Raw genomic sequence first — 19,461 nt, forward strand, 5'->3', positions numbered from 1 at the left:
AAAACGGCAGTATATTTTGTTGGGTACCAGCAGACTTATGGGCAGAATATTACTCTGTGGTAATATGACCAATGGAACTCTGAGACAGGATATAAAGGTAAGGAAACTTTTTATGACAGGGACATGGCAATAAAAAGCTTCTTTTTTGAAGAAGAAGAAGGGATACAACCTCTACCTGATTTTTACTTCAACCCATATTCTGTTAAAGATCTCACCTCTCTTCCTAACCTTGTGACATTATCATCAGGAAAGGAAGTGAGGAAACTCTTCCCAGTGTGATTTCAGATAGCAATAACAGCCCTCTCCCCCTTTCTATAAGAAATTAAAATAGCAAGAAAAGGCTAAAATAAACAGGGTTTAAAACCTTGCCTTCTCCATGCTTGGGGATCATTCACATGGGCTTCTCAAATACTGCGTCTAGATGTGTACAGCGTATAGTTTTGTATGCATCTAAATTCAGCAATCTAGAAATCAATACACATAGCTGCATCTAAAAACAAAAGCGATATACAAAAAAATTAGGCCTCAGCTGTGTCCATGGTTGTACATATCTGCAGGTCTTACGCCTGTACACATGTAAACAGATAAACTCATTAGAAGAACTACATGCGTTTAATCACATATAAAAGTGAGTACTGTAGACACATTTTTTTCCATCAGATCTTCTGCTAGCTCTGACAGCAAGAACCTGCATTCTGCACAGAAATTATGCTCCTTATAGCATACAACTAGATGGACACTGTGGGAGTTATTTACTAAAACTGGAGAGTGCAAAAGCTGGTTCATCTCTGTATAGAAACCAATCAGCTTCCAGGTATTATTGCCAAAGCTTAATTGAACAAGCTGAAGTTAGAAGCTGATTGGTTACTGTGCACAGTTGCACCAGATTCTGAGGGCTCCAGTCTTAGCAAATCTACCCCTGTGACTTCTAGCTGCTACCATCACTGTTAGTTATGAGTGACCTCATGATCGTGCACTCAAAAATATAATAACAATGGGTAAAATTGTCACAAATTTAATATGATATATGAAACACTTTTTTAAAGTCCACTGAAAGCATTTACTGTATTTTGCGCTCCATAAGATGCACCTGACTATAAGACGCACCTAAGTTTTAGAGGAGAAAAACAAGAAAAAAAATACTCTGAACCAATGGACTGCAGACATAGTACAGGAGATGACCAGAGACTGCGGACACAGTACAGGAGATGACCAGAGACTGCGGACACAGTACAGAAGATGACCAGAGACTGCGGACACAGTACAGGAGATGACCAGAGACTGCGGACATAGTACAGGAGATGACCAGAGACTGCAGACACAGTACAGGAGATGACCAGAGACTGCGGACACAGTACAGCAGATGACCAGAGACTGCGGACACAGTACAGGAGATGACCAGAGACTGCGGACACAGTACAGGAGATGACCAGAGACTGCGTACACAGTACAAGAGATGACCAGAGACTGCGGACACAGTACAGGAGATGACCAGAGACTGCAGACACAGTACAGGAGATGACCAGAGACTGGGGACACAGTACAGGAGATGACCAGAGACTGCGGACACAGTACAGGAGATGACCAGAGACTGCGGACACAGTACAGGGGATGACCAGAGACTGCGGACATAGTACAGATGACCAGAGACTGCAGACACAGTACAGGAGATGACCAGAGACTGCGGAAACAGTACAGGAGATGACCAGAGACTGCGGACACAGTACAGGAGATGACCAGAGACTGCGGACATAGTACAGGAGATGACCAGAGACTGCGGACACAGTACAGGAGATGACCAGAGACTGCGGACACAGTACAGGAGATGACCAGAGACTGCGGACACAGTACAGGAGATGACCAGAGACTGCGGACATAGTACAAGAGATGACCAGACACTGCGGACATAGTACAGGAGATGACCAGAGACTGCAGACACAGTACAGGAGATGACCAGAGACTGCGGACACAGTACAGCAGATGACCAGAGACTGCGGACACAGTACAGGAGATGACCAGAGACTGTGGACACAGTACAGGAGATGACCAGAGACTGCGGACACAGTACAAGAGATGACCAGAGACTGCGGACACAGTACAGGAGATGACCAGAGACTGCAGACACAGTACAGGAGATGACCAGAGACTGGGGACACAGTACAGGAGATGACCAGAGACTGCGGACACAGTACAGGAGATGACCAGAGACTGCGGACACAGTACAGGGGATGACCAGAGACTGCGGACATAGTACAGAAGACCAGAGACTGCAGACACAGTACAGGAGATGACCAGAGACTGCGGAAACAGTACAGGAGATGACCAGAGACTGCGGACACAGTACAGGAGATGACCAGAGACTGCGGACATAGTACAGGAGATGACCAGAGACTGCGGACACAGTACAGGAGATGACCAGAGACTGCGGACACAGTACAGGAGATGACCAGAGACTGCGGACACAGTACAGGAGATGACCAGAGACTGCGGACATAGTACAAGAGATGACCAGACACTGCGGACATAGTACAGGAGGTGACCAGAGACTGCAGACGTAGTACAGGAGATGACCAGAGACTGCGGACGTAGTACAGGAGATGACCAGAGACTGCGGACGTAGTACAGGAGATGACCAGAGACATGCGGACACATGCATGCACAAGAAGCGCTGCTCTTTGTGAATGGCCCGGCGTCTTCTTGGACATATGTTAGGTCCCAGAAGACTCCGGGCCATTCACAAAGAGCAGCGCTTCTCGCGAATGCGCAGTGAGCACCCGGCTGTCACAGCCGGGTTCCCACACTAAAGATGACGGCGCGGGAAGACTAAGGTAAGGTCCTGCTGCAGAGAAGAGCTGAGTGGCCGGCCCGGTATTCTGACACGGTGTCGGCAGCGGAAATGCCAGACAGGCCACTCTATATTTACTCCATAAGACGCACTGACATTTCCCCCCCTTTTTTTGAGGGAAAAAAGTGCATCTTATGGAGCGAAAAATATGGTATCTATTACTGGTTGTCTTTCTGCAAATCTTCAAAAAATTTAAGTACTGTATGTCCTTGCTAAATGGGGTTCAGACAACATTTTGTTAACTGGATCAGCTTATTTTCTAATAACTCCTCTGCAAATGTAAAAAGTAAAGGATCTCTATTTGAGCCATTAAGACATTATAGGGTACAAGACAAGCATCAATTCAGTTCAAATTATCACTGGAAACACTTGTGCTTTCCTTTAAAGAAAATTATGACATTAAAGTATTGAATATGTAGGTGTAAACTGAATTCACTTGCAGACAACATGCTTCTGACTTTGAGACAACCTCATATATCTCTCCTAAATTTAATGAAAACCTTGGGTGAGGTCTTAGGTCTTTTCATCAATACAAAAAATCTATCACTCTTAATATGTCCGTCGGACACAACCATGACTCTCATCCATATGAAATGTTCCCTTTCAGTTGTCTAAATCCTGCCTAACATTTTTAGGGATAAAAATAACACCTTCATTTGACACCATATGTTTCACCAATTACCACATAATCTTCAAAGCTCTGACAAAATTATTCTGTATTATTTAAACAATCATGGCTGGGCCTTATCTGAGCTATCAAAATGACCTGGTTCCCAAACTAGGGAAGCATGACAACCATTAACACTTACTGCATTTGAAAAGGTTGGCAGCAATTTCATCCCATCTATCTATCCATATACAAAAAAGGGAATAAAAAACCTCATGGGGGGGGGGGAGATATCTTTCTATGCTCCATCAGCATATGCCTAGTCCAAGAATCATATACATTTTTAATGAGATATCTACGTGTACAACATCAGCCCAGAATTTTCCAAAATTCTTTCGTGGACAGGAAAATCTGTCCACCTCTAGAGTGGTCATGAGAGACCAGACTTTCTATCTAACCTTCAGTTTTCTCCAGCCCACTGTATTGGTCAAATTGTACCAAAGAAACTCCACCAGACATTAGTGACAGTACTGCTATGTTTGGTACCCTCTACAAATTTCTCCAAAGGAATGTAAGGACTACATATTTTGCAGCAAACTCAGATACTGTGTAAGGCAATCTTGCCCTGTCAAACAAATATGAAGATGAGTCTTCATTGGACCTGCCCCCCTTCCTCCCACAGCATCTATGGTTAAATATACACTATATTGCCAAAAGTATTGGGACACCCTTCCAAATCATTGGATTCAGGTATTCCAATCACCTCCATGGCCACAGGTGTATAAAATGAAACACCTAGGGACACAGACTGCTTCTACAAATTAAAGGATTTCTTTGCCTTAAAACTATCCGCTAGAAAGGGTGACTTTGATAGGATGCTTCTCCAGCAAGAAAAACGTTGGATATATAGACTGGGAACCTTGGTCCCAAGTGGCCTGAATAATGAGATGAATCTAGGAGTTTTTCTCCCTGGGTAGTATCTTACTAAGATAATGCACTTAGCATTATTTAAATTTTGGTGTACTTTCAACTATTTTTTGGACAGAAAAATCGCTTTTACAGAGATGACTTCTCTACATGTGGAGGCAGCTAATATGTGGTTTTGGGAGTATGGCTTGGGATATTTTTGTGGGTTTAATATTTACCAATCTGTTTTTCCATGTTGACACTCAGCTTGAGGTGGCCAATGTTTATTGATTTGAAACTGTTATTTCTAAGTAGTAAAATGAATATGATTTTAATTAGAGTGATTGATAGCTGCTGAGCTTTTTAAGGTCACCATTAAATGCTGAGGTTGCCTCGTTATGAGGCTGAGTAAATAAATTGAGAAGTGTAGGGCGCCCCCAACTGGTCTTGACAAAGCCCGTGTTCAAAGTGAATGGGCGAAACGCGTTGACAGTAGCTCCTGCCTAGGATGCCCCAGGCCCTTGTATCGATGCCAAGCTATATTTTCAGCTGCTTGCCAAACCTACAGTAACGGATTTCGCTCAGCTCTCATTGTATGGAGGTCTGATTTGTCTTAACCCGGAAGGTATGATGCGGGGTCATTAGAACTAGAATGCTGGATTACCCACGTGGGATTGCCTTTCTCTAGCTGAAGTTAGCCATTTGAATGTGAGATATGTGTGGATCCTCTTTCGGGTCGGAGTGTGGACATACAAAGCAGAATACACCAAGATCGCGGTGACATCTATAATGTAAGTGGGATCTACTTTGCATTTTGCCCAAACTATCCCTCTGATGGTCCCCGCTGGCTGAACCATTTAGAGTGGAATGCTATCTCACTATATAGCTAACTCATCTGCCAATGTGGTGGACTGATGGCCAAAATTGGAGACAACTACATCTTGAGTGATAGGGAAAACCCTCCTGCACCGCCACTACAATACTAAACTCAACCCTACAGTCTAGAAAAGCAGTGAGCACCCAACTATATCACCAAATAGTGAAGATGCAATAAAGGGGGGTTGGTGCTGTGCTAAGGAATCTAAATAAATCTAAATAAACTACGTAAGGTGGGAAAAATGGATAGCTCACAGAAAGCACATGTGAACTACAACGTAAACAGCACAAATAGCACGAGTGCACTATCATATGTGAAAACAACACAAATAAACACGTCCTCAGATCAAGACATGTGCCATAGTAATATAAGTAAACTGTACATATGAAAAGGGAGGAAATTATGTGAAAAAAGTGGTAAAAATCTAAAAATAAATATAAATAATGAAATATTAAATAATGGTGAACTGGTATAACAATAATCAACACATAAAAAGCCTAAAAGTGATATATACCAGTGCAGGACTAAACATGGATGACATAAATGTAAAAAATGAATATATATAAAATGATGGGTGGAAAATAAGCACAAAAACAAACACGTCATAAATAATGGCATAAATATTGCCACAAAAATGTGAATAAACACAAAAGATGGTGTAAAGTCCACGATAAACTACTACGTGTAAAGTCCAATATTAAATTTCCAAATAAACTTGATTGGTGATAGTGAAAGTGATCGACTTGAAAAGAAATCCACCAATGGCTAAATTGCCTCCTCACCTCCACGATGCGACCCCTAAGGGCCAACACACTTAAAAAGCCTTCAGAACACCTTTGGGATGAATTAGAGTGGAGACTGCTAGCCAGGCCTTCTTGTCCAACATCAGTGCCTGTCCTCACAAATGCGCTTCTAGAAGAAGAATGGTCAAACATTCCCATAGACACACTCCTGAACCTTGTGGACAGCCTTCCCAGAAGAGTTGAAGCTGTTATAGCTGCAAAGGGTGGGCCAACTCAATAATGAACCCTACGGACTAAGACTGGGATGCCACTTTTGGCAATATAGTGTACATCTATTTTGTCCTGCTGTAGTGTGATGGAAATGTAGTTTAGTAGGGCAAATCACTCCCAGCCTAGAGGAATATCTGGCCAGTCACACAGCTAAAAGAGATTGATTGACTCAAATATGTCGGCTCTTTATTAGATACGGTTAGAAGTAGTAAACCAGAAATATAGAAAGCCTTCTACTGGAGTACTTGATAGGCTAGATATACATTTAACAATTTTACTACTATTTGTAAGTTTAGACAAACAGCTATATATTGACATTTACGTGAATTGACATGATCTTTAAGCTTATTGATACTGCATATTTCTACTGTATTTCCTTTTTTGGCAATCTTTTATGTCTTGAATATCAGAATCAGTGAAATAGAATCCCACAAAACATGCACGTAAAGTAGAACTGAAACTTATTTTTCTCATTTTGGATAGAGGATTAAAACCTCTTTTGTTTTTTTTTCTACATCTGTGTGTCCTATTGGGGAGATTTCTTGTTCCTTAGCCAAAAGTGGAAATCCCTCCAAAGTGATTGATTCCCTAGTTGTCACCTGAACTAGTTTCCCCATTGAAAGATTTTTCCCTATATTACTGTTCTGGGGACAACCCAAAATTTGGGATTTTCTTTCACGATCAGTGGTAACAGTAAATATGAAATTTGGGATTTTCTTTCACTATCAGTGGTAACAGTAAATATGACAAATAGAGAGGGTTAATCTCCCAATGGTGACACAAACAACAACAACAAAAAAAAAAAAACAACAACCTGACAGGTGTTCTGATTCCTCTCCACGTTATCCTAAGCAAAAAAGTTTAAAGCCTCTAGGTATGCTTTAAAATGCTAGACATTTTTTTAAATCTTAAATCATTACCTGCATTAAGGTAAATAATATCCCAATATTTGTATCCCCCCCCCCGAATATTTAACTGAGCCCAGCTTCAATCCAACACTGTACCTGTCTGTAGCAGCTCTCTCCTCTGTCTCTCTGCATTCACAGAATGGAGGGAGCAGTGAGAGCCATTGGCTGCTGTTGCTGTCAATCAAATCCTGTGAGCAGGGAGTGGGAAGGCAGGGCACACACACAGCCAGCTTGGGAATAAGCCCAAGTGCCACAATCAGGCTCAGACTGGAACAAAAAAATAGGCCTGGACAGTTCAGACTGAGCAGCCCTGTGCCCAGGGGCCCTTCAACAGTCGCACGTGCGACCTTTGCGACCCTAGTAGTCCAGCTACTGGTGTCAGTAGTTTTTTATTTATATATTTTTTATTATTTTTTACCATTTTATTTTATTTGTTTATTTTTTTTACAATTTTATTTTTTACTTTTTTAGGAGCCCCATGGGGGGCTTTGGTGAGATATCACCAAATTGACACAGTGAAAGGAGATTGAGGACACAGCCTTCAATCTCCATCTCTGCATGTCCAAGAGGGTTAAGGCAGTGCTGGAAAAATAATGGTGGCCACACAAAATATTGACACTTTGGGCCCAGTTTGGACATTTTCACTTAGGGGTGTACTCACTTTTGTTGCTAGTGGTTTAGACATTAATGGTTGTGTATTGAGTTATTTTGAGGGGGCAGCAAATTGACACTAAAAATAAAATATATAGTGTTGCGCTCCCAAACCTCAAATCAATATATTATTATTTGAATTTGATCTCTATTTTAAAGATTTCAGTAATTAAGAATGATGTGTACGAATAAACTTATATACTAATATTCTTATACTTTGAATTAATACAAATAATTAATGTGCATGAAAAAATAAACTGCAAATAAATAACAAAAAATAAAATATAAAAATAAAAATAAAAATAATAAAAAATATTAAAAATTAAAATTAAGATAAAAATAATGTCCCAAAAAAGTGACTTTGTGCTGGAAAATCTTCAATTTACAATGATTAGTGACTGCTTGTGAATCCTCCCTCAAGTGAAGATGTGCGCTCACCTCATAAGAAGCCTGCAATTAGGCTATATAAACTTGTGGTTCACCTCCTTTGGAACCTGCTTGTTTAGAACTCCTGCTTTAGGATATCCATGGTGTGCAACATATGCTATAGGATGAATCTCTTCTCCAGCGGGTGCAATTCGTCTATTTTTTCATCTCCATACGATTCACCACATACAAAAAAGATCTCGACATGGTGCTTTATCTTTTATATAAGTGTGACTTTTATTTGCTCAAAATATGGCACTCACATATTAGGTGTGCGGATAGTGATAGCACAAATACAATCCAAGATCGCCGCTGATTGTCGGAGCTGTGTGCTCGTGGTCCGGCAAACAGACTGACTCCCTCCGAGTGACGTTACAGTCGGGGTGGGACTGTAACGTCACTCGGAGGGAGTCAGTCTGTTTGCCGGACCACGAGCACACAGCTCCGACAATCAGCGGCGATCTCGGATTGTATTTGTGCTATCACTATCCGCACACCTAATATGTGAGTGCCATATTTTGAGCAAATAAAAGTCACACTTATATAAAAGATAAAGCACCATGTCGAGATCTTTTTTGTATGTGGTGAATCGTATGGAGATGAAAAAATAGACGAATTGCACCCGCTGGAGAGGAGATTCATCCTATAGCATATGTTGCACACCATGGATATCCTAAAGCAGGAGTTCTAAACAAGCAGGTTCCAAAGGAGGTGAACCACAAGTTTATATAGCCTAATTGCAGGCTTCTTATGAGGTGAGCGCACATCTTCACTTGAGGGAGGATTCACAAGCAGTCACTAATCATTGTAAATTGAAGATTTTCCAGCACAAAGTCACTTTTTTGGGACATTATTTTTATCTTTATTTTTATTTTTTAATATTTTTTATTATTTTTATTTTTATTTTTATATTTTATTTTTTGTTATTTATTTGCAGTTTATTTTTTCATGCACATTAATTATTTGTATTAATTCAAAGTATAAGAATATTAGTATATAAGTTTATTCGTACACATCATTCTTAATTACTGAAATCTTTAAAATAGAGATCAAATTCAAATAATAATATATTGATTTGAGGTTTGGGAGCGCAACACTATATATTTTATTTTTGCGGTCTATCACATTGGTAGTTATGTGCTATAGGTTTGCGATCCATTAATAGAGTGTATTTATAAGGAGTTTTTGTCTACTTTCTGGCTCGCAAGACATTTCCATTATTTAGCAAATTGACACTGTTATACAAGCTGTACACTCACTACTTTACATTGTAGCAAAGTGCCATTTCTTCAGTGTTGTCACATGAAAAGATAGAATAAAAATGTGAGGGGTGTACTCACTTCTGTGAGATACTGTACATATATATATATATATATATATATATATATATATTACATACACAGACACACACTTAAACGGCCCATAGATTACACAATTTTCTTTTCTTCCTTCACAGGCAGAGGGAAAGAAAATCACTCAATTCCCCCTTCATCACAGTTAGTGTTGATGGGGAAATCCCTCCAACTGCACTATTGTATTCTGACAGTGGAAGGTTTCCCCACTATCAGGATACAATGATCACTGAGAGCAGCTATAGTGATCACACCTAAAAACCCAACAGGCTGGTTGTACTGAAGTCAATCCTTCTGTGGCTGGCCCTATAAATAAATGTACACAAACATATTAGGATGCTACTGTGACAGCAAGAGAGCAAGGAAGGAAGGACCCCTACATTAGAATACTCACTGGGAGGCAATGAATAACTGCAGGAAAGAGTGGGCATTCAGCAGTGGCAGGGGAGAAATGAAGGGATTGATTCCTCTATGTGCCACCACGCCACCCCTCCTATCCAGGCAGTCCCAGCTCGGGCAGATGCTTGGTGTGCCCTATGGCCAGACTGGGCCTGGCTGCCATAGGGAGCAGCTTCCTATGGTGGAACACCAAGAAGAGGAGAAGCCAACAGCATTGATGGGGGGCCACAAAGGAGCAGGTTTGGGGCTGCTCTGTGCAAAACCATTGTTTGCTATTTTAATTTGAAAAAAAGACTTTACAGTCATTTTTAATATGTAAGTATAGACAGATTTAGTTTGAGCCAGTCTGTATCCAGTAAAATACTTACATGTGCTTTTAAATAGTACTTTCTGCTGTCTCTCGTATGCTACTCAAACCCTCTGGAGAGGAATGGGCACAATTGTTAGCCAATTAGTGTTTACTGCATTACAGAGTGCTTAGAATCCATCACATGTAGGCTGTTGATTGAAGCAGAAGGCCCAAGGATATCTTCACTAGTGAGCTGCCATTCTTTAGAAGGTCATTCAGCACAAAATTAATATTTCCATTTTTGGTAGATGCTAAAAAGTTATCTATGACTTGTATGTGTCTTATATGACCTGCACACACTACTGGTGAAGAGGGATGCACCAATACTGAGACCAGTATTGGTGCCGATACCGAGTATTTGCACAAGTACTTGTACTACTGGAAACCAATACTTAGTGGTGCGATATGTGTTGATACAAATTGTACTGTAAAGATTAGCATGCGATTTGAACAGGCATGCGATTCCTGTCCAAATTGCATGCGGTTTCCCTACTGCTCCTGTGTGAACCCAGGCTTGTCATAGGAAACCTCCCTGCAGGGATCCCATGATGAGTGGAGAGTGGGCATGTGAGGATGGTCCATATTCTCAGTGGTAGGAGGGGAGAGAAAGCAGCAGGGTTTTGAAATCCCCGCCATTTTCTTTACTGTCCTTACAGGGATGACAGTTTGGGTTAGAGGACTTTTGACTGGTCAGCACCATCACATGGTCAAATCGCATGTTATTCTTTGCGGTGCAATTCACGCACATACATTTTGTATTGACACAAATCACACCGCAAAGTATCGGTATTTTGGTATCAGCGAGTACTTGACTGAAAGTATTGGTACTTGTACTTGCTAGTAAAACAATTATATTGGTGCATCCCTACTGGTGAGATTTCTGTAGTTAGAGCCCTATTAATTTCAAAACCAAAAATGTAACATATTGCAGTTTAACTATCCTAAGATATGGTGGCTGCATTAATTGTCTTTTTTTCTAGGACTTTTTGAAGAATTGGCTTGTGTGAGGACATCACTGGATCCCTGGACAAGTAAGTGTCCTTATATTAAAGTCAGCAGCTACAGTATTTATAACTATTGACTTTTAATTTTTTGGGGGGAAACTGGAGCTCCGCTATAATAAAATTTTCTATAATTTCTACTGGAGTAGTTTAATACTCTAAATATGGCAGTAACACACTGCATTAATACTAATTCAATTCAGTACACCTTACTCCACAGTTACACCACAGTTTGTCACACTGAGGTCTAGACTGCCTAGCCTACTTTGTATTATGGCCTACTACTTGGTGTCTCACTAACATCCTAAAGCCTCAGGACTCTGGCTACAGCACATGCCCCTGCAGACAGTTTTACATTAGTATCTGATTTCTACCCTCTTCCAACTCCAAAGGAACCTGCTTCACCAGACTAGCTCACCATCTTTAGAGGTCAGCCTCTGCTGAACTTTGCTTCTGCCCCTTTCTACTTCTTGCCTTCATCCTCTGTGTTAAAGAGGCCTTACCTAGTTTCAACATTATTCCAAGAGGGAATCTTTTTGTGACTATATCATCTTAACAAAATGATATAGTCATTACACAAGGAAGGAATTGAATCTTAATGTGCACCAACTAGGGCCCCATCAAGTGCCCAGAAGGTTGGACACCTTCACTTATAAAGATACAAAAAAGGGGACACTATTGCTCATAACAAAAGTATTAATCTCCAGAGTTAAACCCAGCTACCAGCGACTGAGAACCCAAAAGTGAGTTAGCCTGACATCTTGATAGTTCACTCCAGCTCACTTGGGGAGAGATATCTCAGAAGCTGGAATTGATATTTAATTTCTGATCCTGCAGGTCATTAGGGTTTGCTTAAAGTGATAGTGTCTTATATTACTTTGTTGAAAATTTTAGAGTGTTTAACTTTTCTTTTATGCACATCTACTGTCATTCTTGTTGTGCCTGTGCTCTTTATATTCTGACCTCAATATAACCAGAATATTTGCTCACTTTAAACGGTGTGTGTGTTTATTTTATGGTTCAAAGCCAGGGAGTCCTCCTGGTCAAAGAGTCACGGTGGTGTCAGCACGGGCTGTACTTCCAAAGCAGGCTCAGGACAGACAGGGAACCCAGAAATACTCAGCGGCCCTCAAGAGGGTAGCACTACATGCATATTAACAATTTTATTTCAGTTTATACAGCTAGAAGAGCTAAACTGGGAGGCATGCTGTGTCTATGCCCTCCCACACCACTGACACCTTCGACATGGTGAGTAGGAGGATTGACACCTCGTTTTTTCACTCCTTAGCTATAAATAGTGTTTTATATTTTTCCACAGAGATGACTGCTGTGATTCTGAAATTACACTGGGGGGTTATGTTATATGATTAGATTAGATAGAGGCAGTGCCTAGTGTGTTCTTTACATTGCTGTATTAAAAGAAAAGACTGAAAATGTTGCTCCAAACTCTGCTGGTTCAGTGAATGGCAACATGTTACATTTAGTACTGTAGCTTTCTACCTAATAAAAACGTACTGATACAGATGAACATATTTCACAAATGAAATAGAAATTCTTGAAATGGTGACAATAATATGATATGTGAATAGTTATTTATTTTGTGTCATAATGAACTACAGAAGTGCTTCTACTCACACTAATAAAGAAGCTCACACCAGCTTTTGCAGTCATCAGTGTATGTGAACTTGTGAGGATCCATTGTCAGTTGGGTCATTCTAATTCTAAACTGTGTCATCAACACAAAACAGGAGGCTTTTGTCACAGAGTGGCCTTTGTTACCATGATAGGCCAAGGGAACAATGAAAACTTCATCTTGCTGTCTTGGAGTGGTATAAGAAAGGGGATTTAGCCTGACAGCATTCACTCAAATCACTAATATCTGTTGTGGGTAGGTTAGCATTAGCATGCTTTTTACACAGACATAGGTTGAAGGATAAGTTAAATTTTTAAAACAAACTAATAAATGTCTATTTTTTTTGCAGGTAAAAAATGTGCATTTACTATTTTTTTTTTTGAGCTTGGAAAGCATTGCACCCGCAATCAGATCACTGGTGCCATGAAGGACTCCTGCAAACTGTCGGTGTATCTGTGTGCCTGTACACCCCATACAGGCAAGCAGATACAGTCTGACAGGAAAACTCAATGAACTATCACAGCGCTCAACAGCACTGTGGTAGTTCATCGAGAACTGCAAGCTGACAGCTGCAAAGGCTGTCAGGGCTTGTAATTCATTCAGTCACTGAGCTCTGAGAATGAATGATGTGGCCGTGTAGATGTAGCCCTGCACGACTGCGCTATTTTCAAAAAGTGACACCTACTACTGGAACTTCTCCCTGTACTGCTGTCACAGGGAGTGGGGGAGGGGATCGGGCAGCAGCTGCAGCGGTGGAAACATGTTACATGTTCCCAAAAGGTGGAACATGTTTCCAAAAGGTGAACTTATCCTTTAACATTCACTATCATATGGTTTACTCTGTTTAGTAGTTCTGTCACTAGGGGGTAGTGCTATGCCAATGACTGTACAATTTATTTTATTTATTTATTATAGGTATGTATATAGCGTTTTCAATTTCTCCAGGACTGTACATACACTATATTGCCAAAAGTATTGGGGTGCCTGCCATTACACACACATGAACCTTAATGGTATCCCAGTCTTAGTCTGTAGGGTTCAATATTAAGTTGGCCCACCCGTTGCAGCTATAACATCTTCAACTATTCTGGGAAGGCTGTCCACAAGGTTTAGGAGTGTGTCTATGGGAATGTTTGACCATTCTTCCAGAAGCGCATTTGTGAGGTCAGGCACTGATGTCGGACGAGAAGGCCTGGCTTGGAGTCTCCTCTCTAATTCATCCCAAAGGTGTTCTGTGAGGTTGAGGTCAGGACACTGTGCAGGCCAGTCAAGTTCCTCCACCCCAAACTCGCTCATCCATGTCTTTATGGATCTTGCTTTGTGCATTGGTGCACAGTCATGTTGGAACAGCAAGGGGCCATCCCCAAATTGTTCCCACAAAGTTGGGAGCATGAAATTGTCCAAAACGTCTTGTATGCTGATGCCTTAAAAGTTCCTTTCACTGAAACTAAAGGGCCAAGCCCAACCTCTGAAAAACAACTCCACACCATAATCCCGTCCACCAAACTTTACATTTGTCACAATACAGTCAGGCAAATACCATTCTCCTGGCAACCATCAAACCCAGACACATCCATCGGATTGCCAGACAGATAAGCATGATTAGTTGTTCCAGAGAACACGTCTCCACTGCTCTAGAGTCCAGTGGCGGTGTGCTTTACACCACTGCATCTGACGCTTTGCATTGCACTTGGGGATGTAAAGCTTGGATGCAACTACTCGGCCTATAAACCCATTCCATGAAGCTCTCTATGCACTGTTGTGCTAATTCGAAGGCCACATGAAGTTTGAAAGTCTTTTGTTATTGACTCTTCAGACCGTTGGCGACTTCTGCGCACTGTGTGCTTCAGCATGCACTGATCAGTCATTTTACGTGGCCTACCACTTCGTGGCTAAGTTGCTGTTGTTCCCAGTTGTTTCCCCATTGTTATAATACCACTAACAGTTGACCGTGGAATATTTAGTAGCAAGGAAATTTCATGGATGGACTTATTGCACACATGGCAACCTATCATGGTACCATACTTGAATTCACTGAGCTCCTGAGAGCAACCCATTCTTCCACAAATGTTTGTAGAAGCAGTCTGCATGCCCAGGTGCTTGATTTTATACACCTGTGGCCATGGAGGTGATTGGAACACCTGAATTCAATGATTTGGAGGGGTGCCCCAATACTTTTGGCAATATAGTGTATACAGTGCCTGCCCTCAAGGAGCTTACAATCTAAGGTCTTTCTCTCACATTCATACATACAAATACTGCGGCCAATTTAGACAGGAGCCAATTAACCTATCAGCATGTCTCTGGGGTGTGGGAGGAAACTGGAGAACCCAGAGGAAACCCATGAAGGCACAGGGGCAACACAGAAACTCCAGGCAGGTAGTGCCGTGGTTGGGATTCGAACCGACAACATCTGTTGTGCTTCCTTGTGGAACTACATGGTTTTGATGTAATAATTTGTCACTCTATCTTCATGTTGTTCTTCAAACAAGAAAGGCTCAGCCATGTGTCCAGCACTTTCTTAACTAATAAGAGTCATGTGTGTAGAATTCTTCTAGTATTGTTTTTCAATGTTCTAAAGGTTTACAAAGAGTTGGTACAAAATGTGCAATTTACTTAAATGTGCACACAAGTCACCAACATATTCAACTACTACTGTAGATTATGGTGTGACGGACACAGCGTCAGACCCCCAGCCCTTCTCACCAACTCGTGACCGAAGGACTAACCAATATAAAAGCGAGCTGTCACGTGCGTAACAATACCACACTCAGCTGCACCCTGCACAAAGATTTTCCAGCTAATGGACCACAACCTATGTGCCGCAGCCTGAGAGCGATTGTTACTGGGTCAGGTTAATTACGCAATTAACCCTTCACACTGCCACCACCACCTTTTTGTACAGAGTAGGAGGAAACTCACCAATATTAGCAAAAACACTATGATGTTTGAATAATCGTCTGTATACCACTGTCACTGCAGGCAGAGATATATAGAGGTTTTAAAAACACACAGTAGCGCTTTTCAGAGACAGGGATCCTTAGTTTGCATTACAGATCTCTAGAAACAGTTCAACACTTTTCAGACAATAGTGTCAAAAGGGTGCAATAACAATATTTACAGAAAAAGATGTAGCCGATATATATATATATATATATATATATATATATATATATATATAAATACAGAGAGCAATAACACAGCAAAGAGATAACTGAAAGAAGTTTAGAGAGTTAAAGTACTTGTTGTCAGCCCTGGTTTAAGCAGCGTTCAAGTGTCAGAGCAAAAGGGTACCGTTCTCCCAAAGTTGGTTCCGATGTTAAAAGGGACTCAGCTTTGGGAGAACTCAACTCAAATGCTCCCAGCATAACAGCCTTTTTCTAGGAACTCAGCAGGGTGTCTCCTTAAAGCAGAGGACCAATCGCCTCATTTGGGGAGGGGTGTTTAGGCGAAGACCCAAGCTAGAACCAAAATCCCTCCCAGTTTATATCATGATCAATAACCTACCCTAGGTGCATGTAGCAGCCTAGCCACTAGCAGATTAATAAGCAGAATCATCTGCTGAACATCTAGATATTAAATATGACATACCTGCTTGGGATGGTTAAGGAGATATCATTTTCTGCTCTCCTGTAGATTTCAACTAGGGGGTGTAAGATATCAGACGACTTGCATTAAACTGAGCTAACCGAATATATGCTTGGTTTTTATGTAATTATTTCCCAGCTTCAGATATAAAATTATATGGAAGAGTGGGTTTTTAAATGTGAGTCTGTTTTACAGCTAGCTGGAATGTCTTTGAAGCCCAGTGAAGGACTGGTTTATGGCTTTACGATCCTTTTCCAAGCAAGAGTCTCACAGACATATGGGGGGGGGGGGGGGGGGGCAGGCTAATTGTGGTTTATAACCATGAGCTCTCCCACTCTGCCTGGTGCCTGTGATCTCTGGCATCATACAGACCACATGTCACTCAACAGAGAGGGAGGTGGGATTGGAGGGAAGCTGATTTGGGAGTAGAAATGATACAAGATGGAGGCCTTTGGCAAAATGGAGGTTCGCATCCATCTCTGTACGTACAATTGCTACATATGGTACATCAGTTTTTAGCATGTCATCCTTGATATGAAACTTTTCATGCAGAAGCAAGCCTAAACTTCCAAAAAAATACATTGTGTTATTCATTAAAGCAACATTAAACCTTTCTGACCACCCTATAGCAGAAGTACTGCTACAGGGTAGCAGGGCTGCACAAAATAACGTGTATACAGGGGCGGACTGACCATTCGAGCACTCAGGCACTGCCCGAGGGCCCGGGGTCAGTAGGGGGCCCCCTGAAATGCCCCTGGTACCTTTTATAGGCTTTTTTGGGTGTGCTTTGAGTGTGCGCAAGGACATAGGGGCCCCATGATCCCCTATTGCCCGGGGGCCCCATGAGTTGTCAGTCCGCCCCTGTGTGTACAGTTGCAAGAAAAAGTATGTGAACCCATTGGGATTATGTGGAGTTTTGCATGAATTGGGCATAAAATGTGCTCTGAACGTCATCTAAGTCACAACAATAGAAGAACACAGTCTGCTGAACATAATACTACACAAACATTAGATGTTGCCATGGTTTAATTGCACATAACATGTAAACATTCACAGTACAGGGAGGAAAAAGTATGTGAACCTTTAGACTTAATAACTGGGTGACCCTCCTTTGGCAGCAATAACTTCAACCAAACGTTTCCTGTAGTTGCAGATCAGACCTGCACAACGATCTGGAGTAATTTTGGACCACTCCTCTTCACAAAACTGTTTCAGTGTAGCAATATTCTTGGGATGTCTGGTGTGAATCGCTCTCTTGAGGTCATGCCACAGCATTTCAATCGGGTTGAGGTCAGGACTCTGGCTGGGCCACTCCAGAAGGCGTATTCTGTGCTGTTGCAGCCATTGTTTTGTTGAATTACTTGTATGCTTTGGGTCATTGTCCTGTTGCATCACCCATTCTCTGTGGAGCTTCAGTTGGCGGACAGATGGTCATACATTTTCCTGCAAAATATCTTGATAAACTCTGGAATTCATTTTCCCATCAATGACAACAATCCATCTAGGCCCTGAGGCAGCAAAGCAGCCCCAAACCATGATGCTCCCTCCACCATGATTTACAGTGGTGATGAGGTTTTGATGTTGGTGTGCTGTGCCTTTTTTTCTCCACACATAGTGTTGTGTGTTCTTCCCAAACAACTCAATCTTGGTATCATCTGTCCACAGTATATTTTGCCAGTAGTGCTGTGGAACATCCAGGTGCTCTTTTGCAAACTTCAAACGTGCTGCAATATTCTTTTTGGACAGCAATGGCTTCCTCCGTGGTGTCCTCCCATGTGCTCCATTCTTGTTTAATGTTTTCCTTATTGTAGATGTGTCAACAAAAATGTTAGCATGTGCCAGAGATTTCTGTAGGTCTTTAGATGACACTCTGGGATTCTTCTTTACCTCATGCAGCATTCTGCGCTGTGCTCTTGCAGTCATTTTTACAGGATGACCACGCCTAGGGAGAGTAGCAACAGTGCTAAACTTTCTCCATTTGTAGACAGTCTGTCTTACCATGGACACATGAACATCAAGGCTTTTGGAAATACTTTTGTAACCCTTTTCAGCTTCATGCAAGTCAACAATTCTTGATTGTAGGTCTTCTGAGAGCTCTTTTCTGTGAGGCATGGTTCACATCAGACAGTGCTTCTTGAAACCAGTAAACCCAAAATAGGTGTGTGTTTTTTAAGGGCAGGACAGCTGTCAGCAACACATCCAATATCATCACACTGATTGGAGTCAAGGTTGGCTCACTCCTGGCTCCAATTAGCTCTGGGAGAAGTCATTAAGCTAGGGCCTCACATACTTTTTCCTCCCTGCACTGTGAATGTTTACATGTTATGTGCAATTAAACCATGGCAATATCTAATGTTTGTGTAGTATTATGTTCAGCAGACTGTGTTCTTCTATTGTTGTGACTTAGATGACGTTCAGAGCACATTTTATGCCCAATTCATGCAAAACTCCATGTAATCCCACGGGGCTCACATACTTTTTCTTGTAACTGTATATATACGTGATCTTGTATTTCTGGGTAGGTGGCGCCATTGGCGGCTTCAGCTGTCACCCCAGATGTTAACCACTTCCTGCCCAGTGCCTTTAGTACAGTTTCAGTGCTTATTATTAGCACTGATCATTGTATTGGTGTCAGTAGAGATGTCAGTGACAGTTAGTCAGTTTGCTTCTATTATATAATTTTGCACTTTTTTTATTTATAGCGCAAAAAAAATAAAACACCCAGTGGTGATTAAATACCACCAAAAGAAAAATTATAAAAATGTCATATGGGTGCAGTGTTGCAGGACCGCGCAATTGTAATTCAAAGTGCGACAGCACTGAAAGCTGAAAATTGGCCTGGACAGGAAGGGCGTATAAGTGCAGAGTCCGGTAGTCAAGTGGTTAAAGCCCAACTTAACTTTTAG

The sequence above is a fragment of the Staurois parvus genome, unplaced genomic scaffold (genome assembly GCF_062004578.1).
Source record: "Staurois parvus isolate SC_StPar_1 unplaced genomic scaffold, SC_StPar_1.0 ptg000147l, whole genome shotgun sequence".
NCBI lineage: Eukaryota > Metazoa > Chordata > Amphibia > Anura > Ranidae > Staurois > Staurois parvus.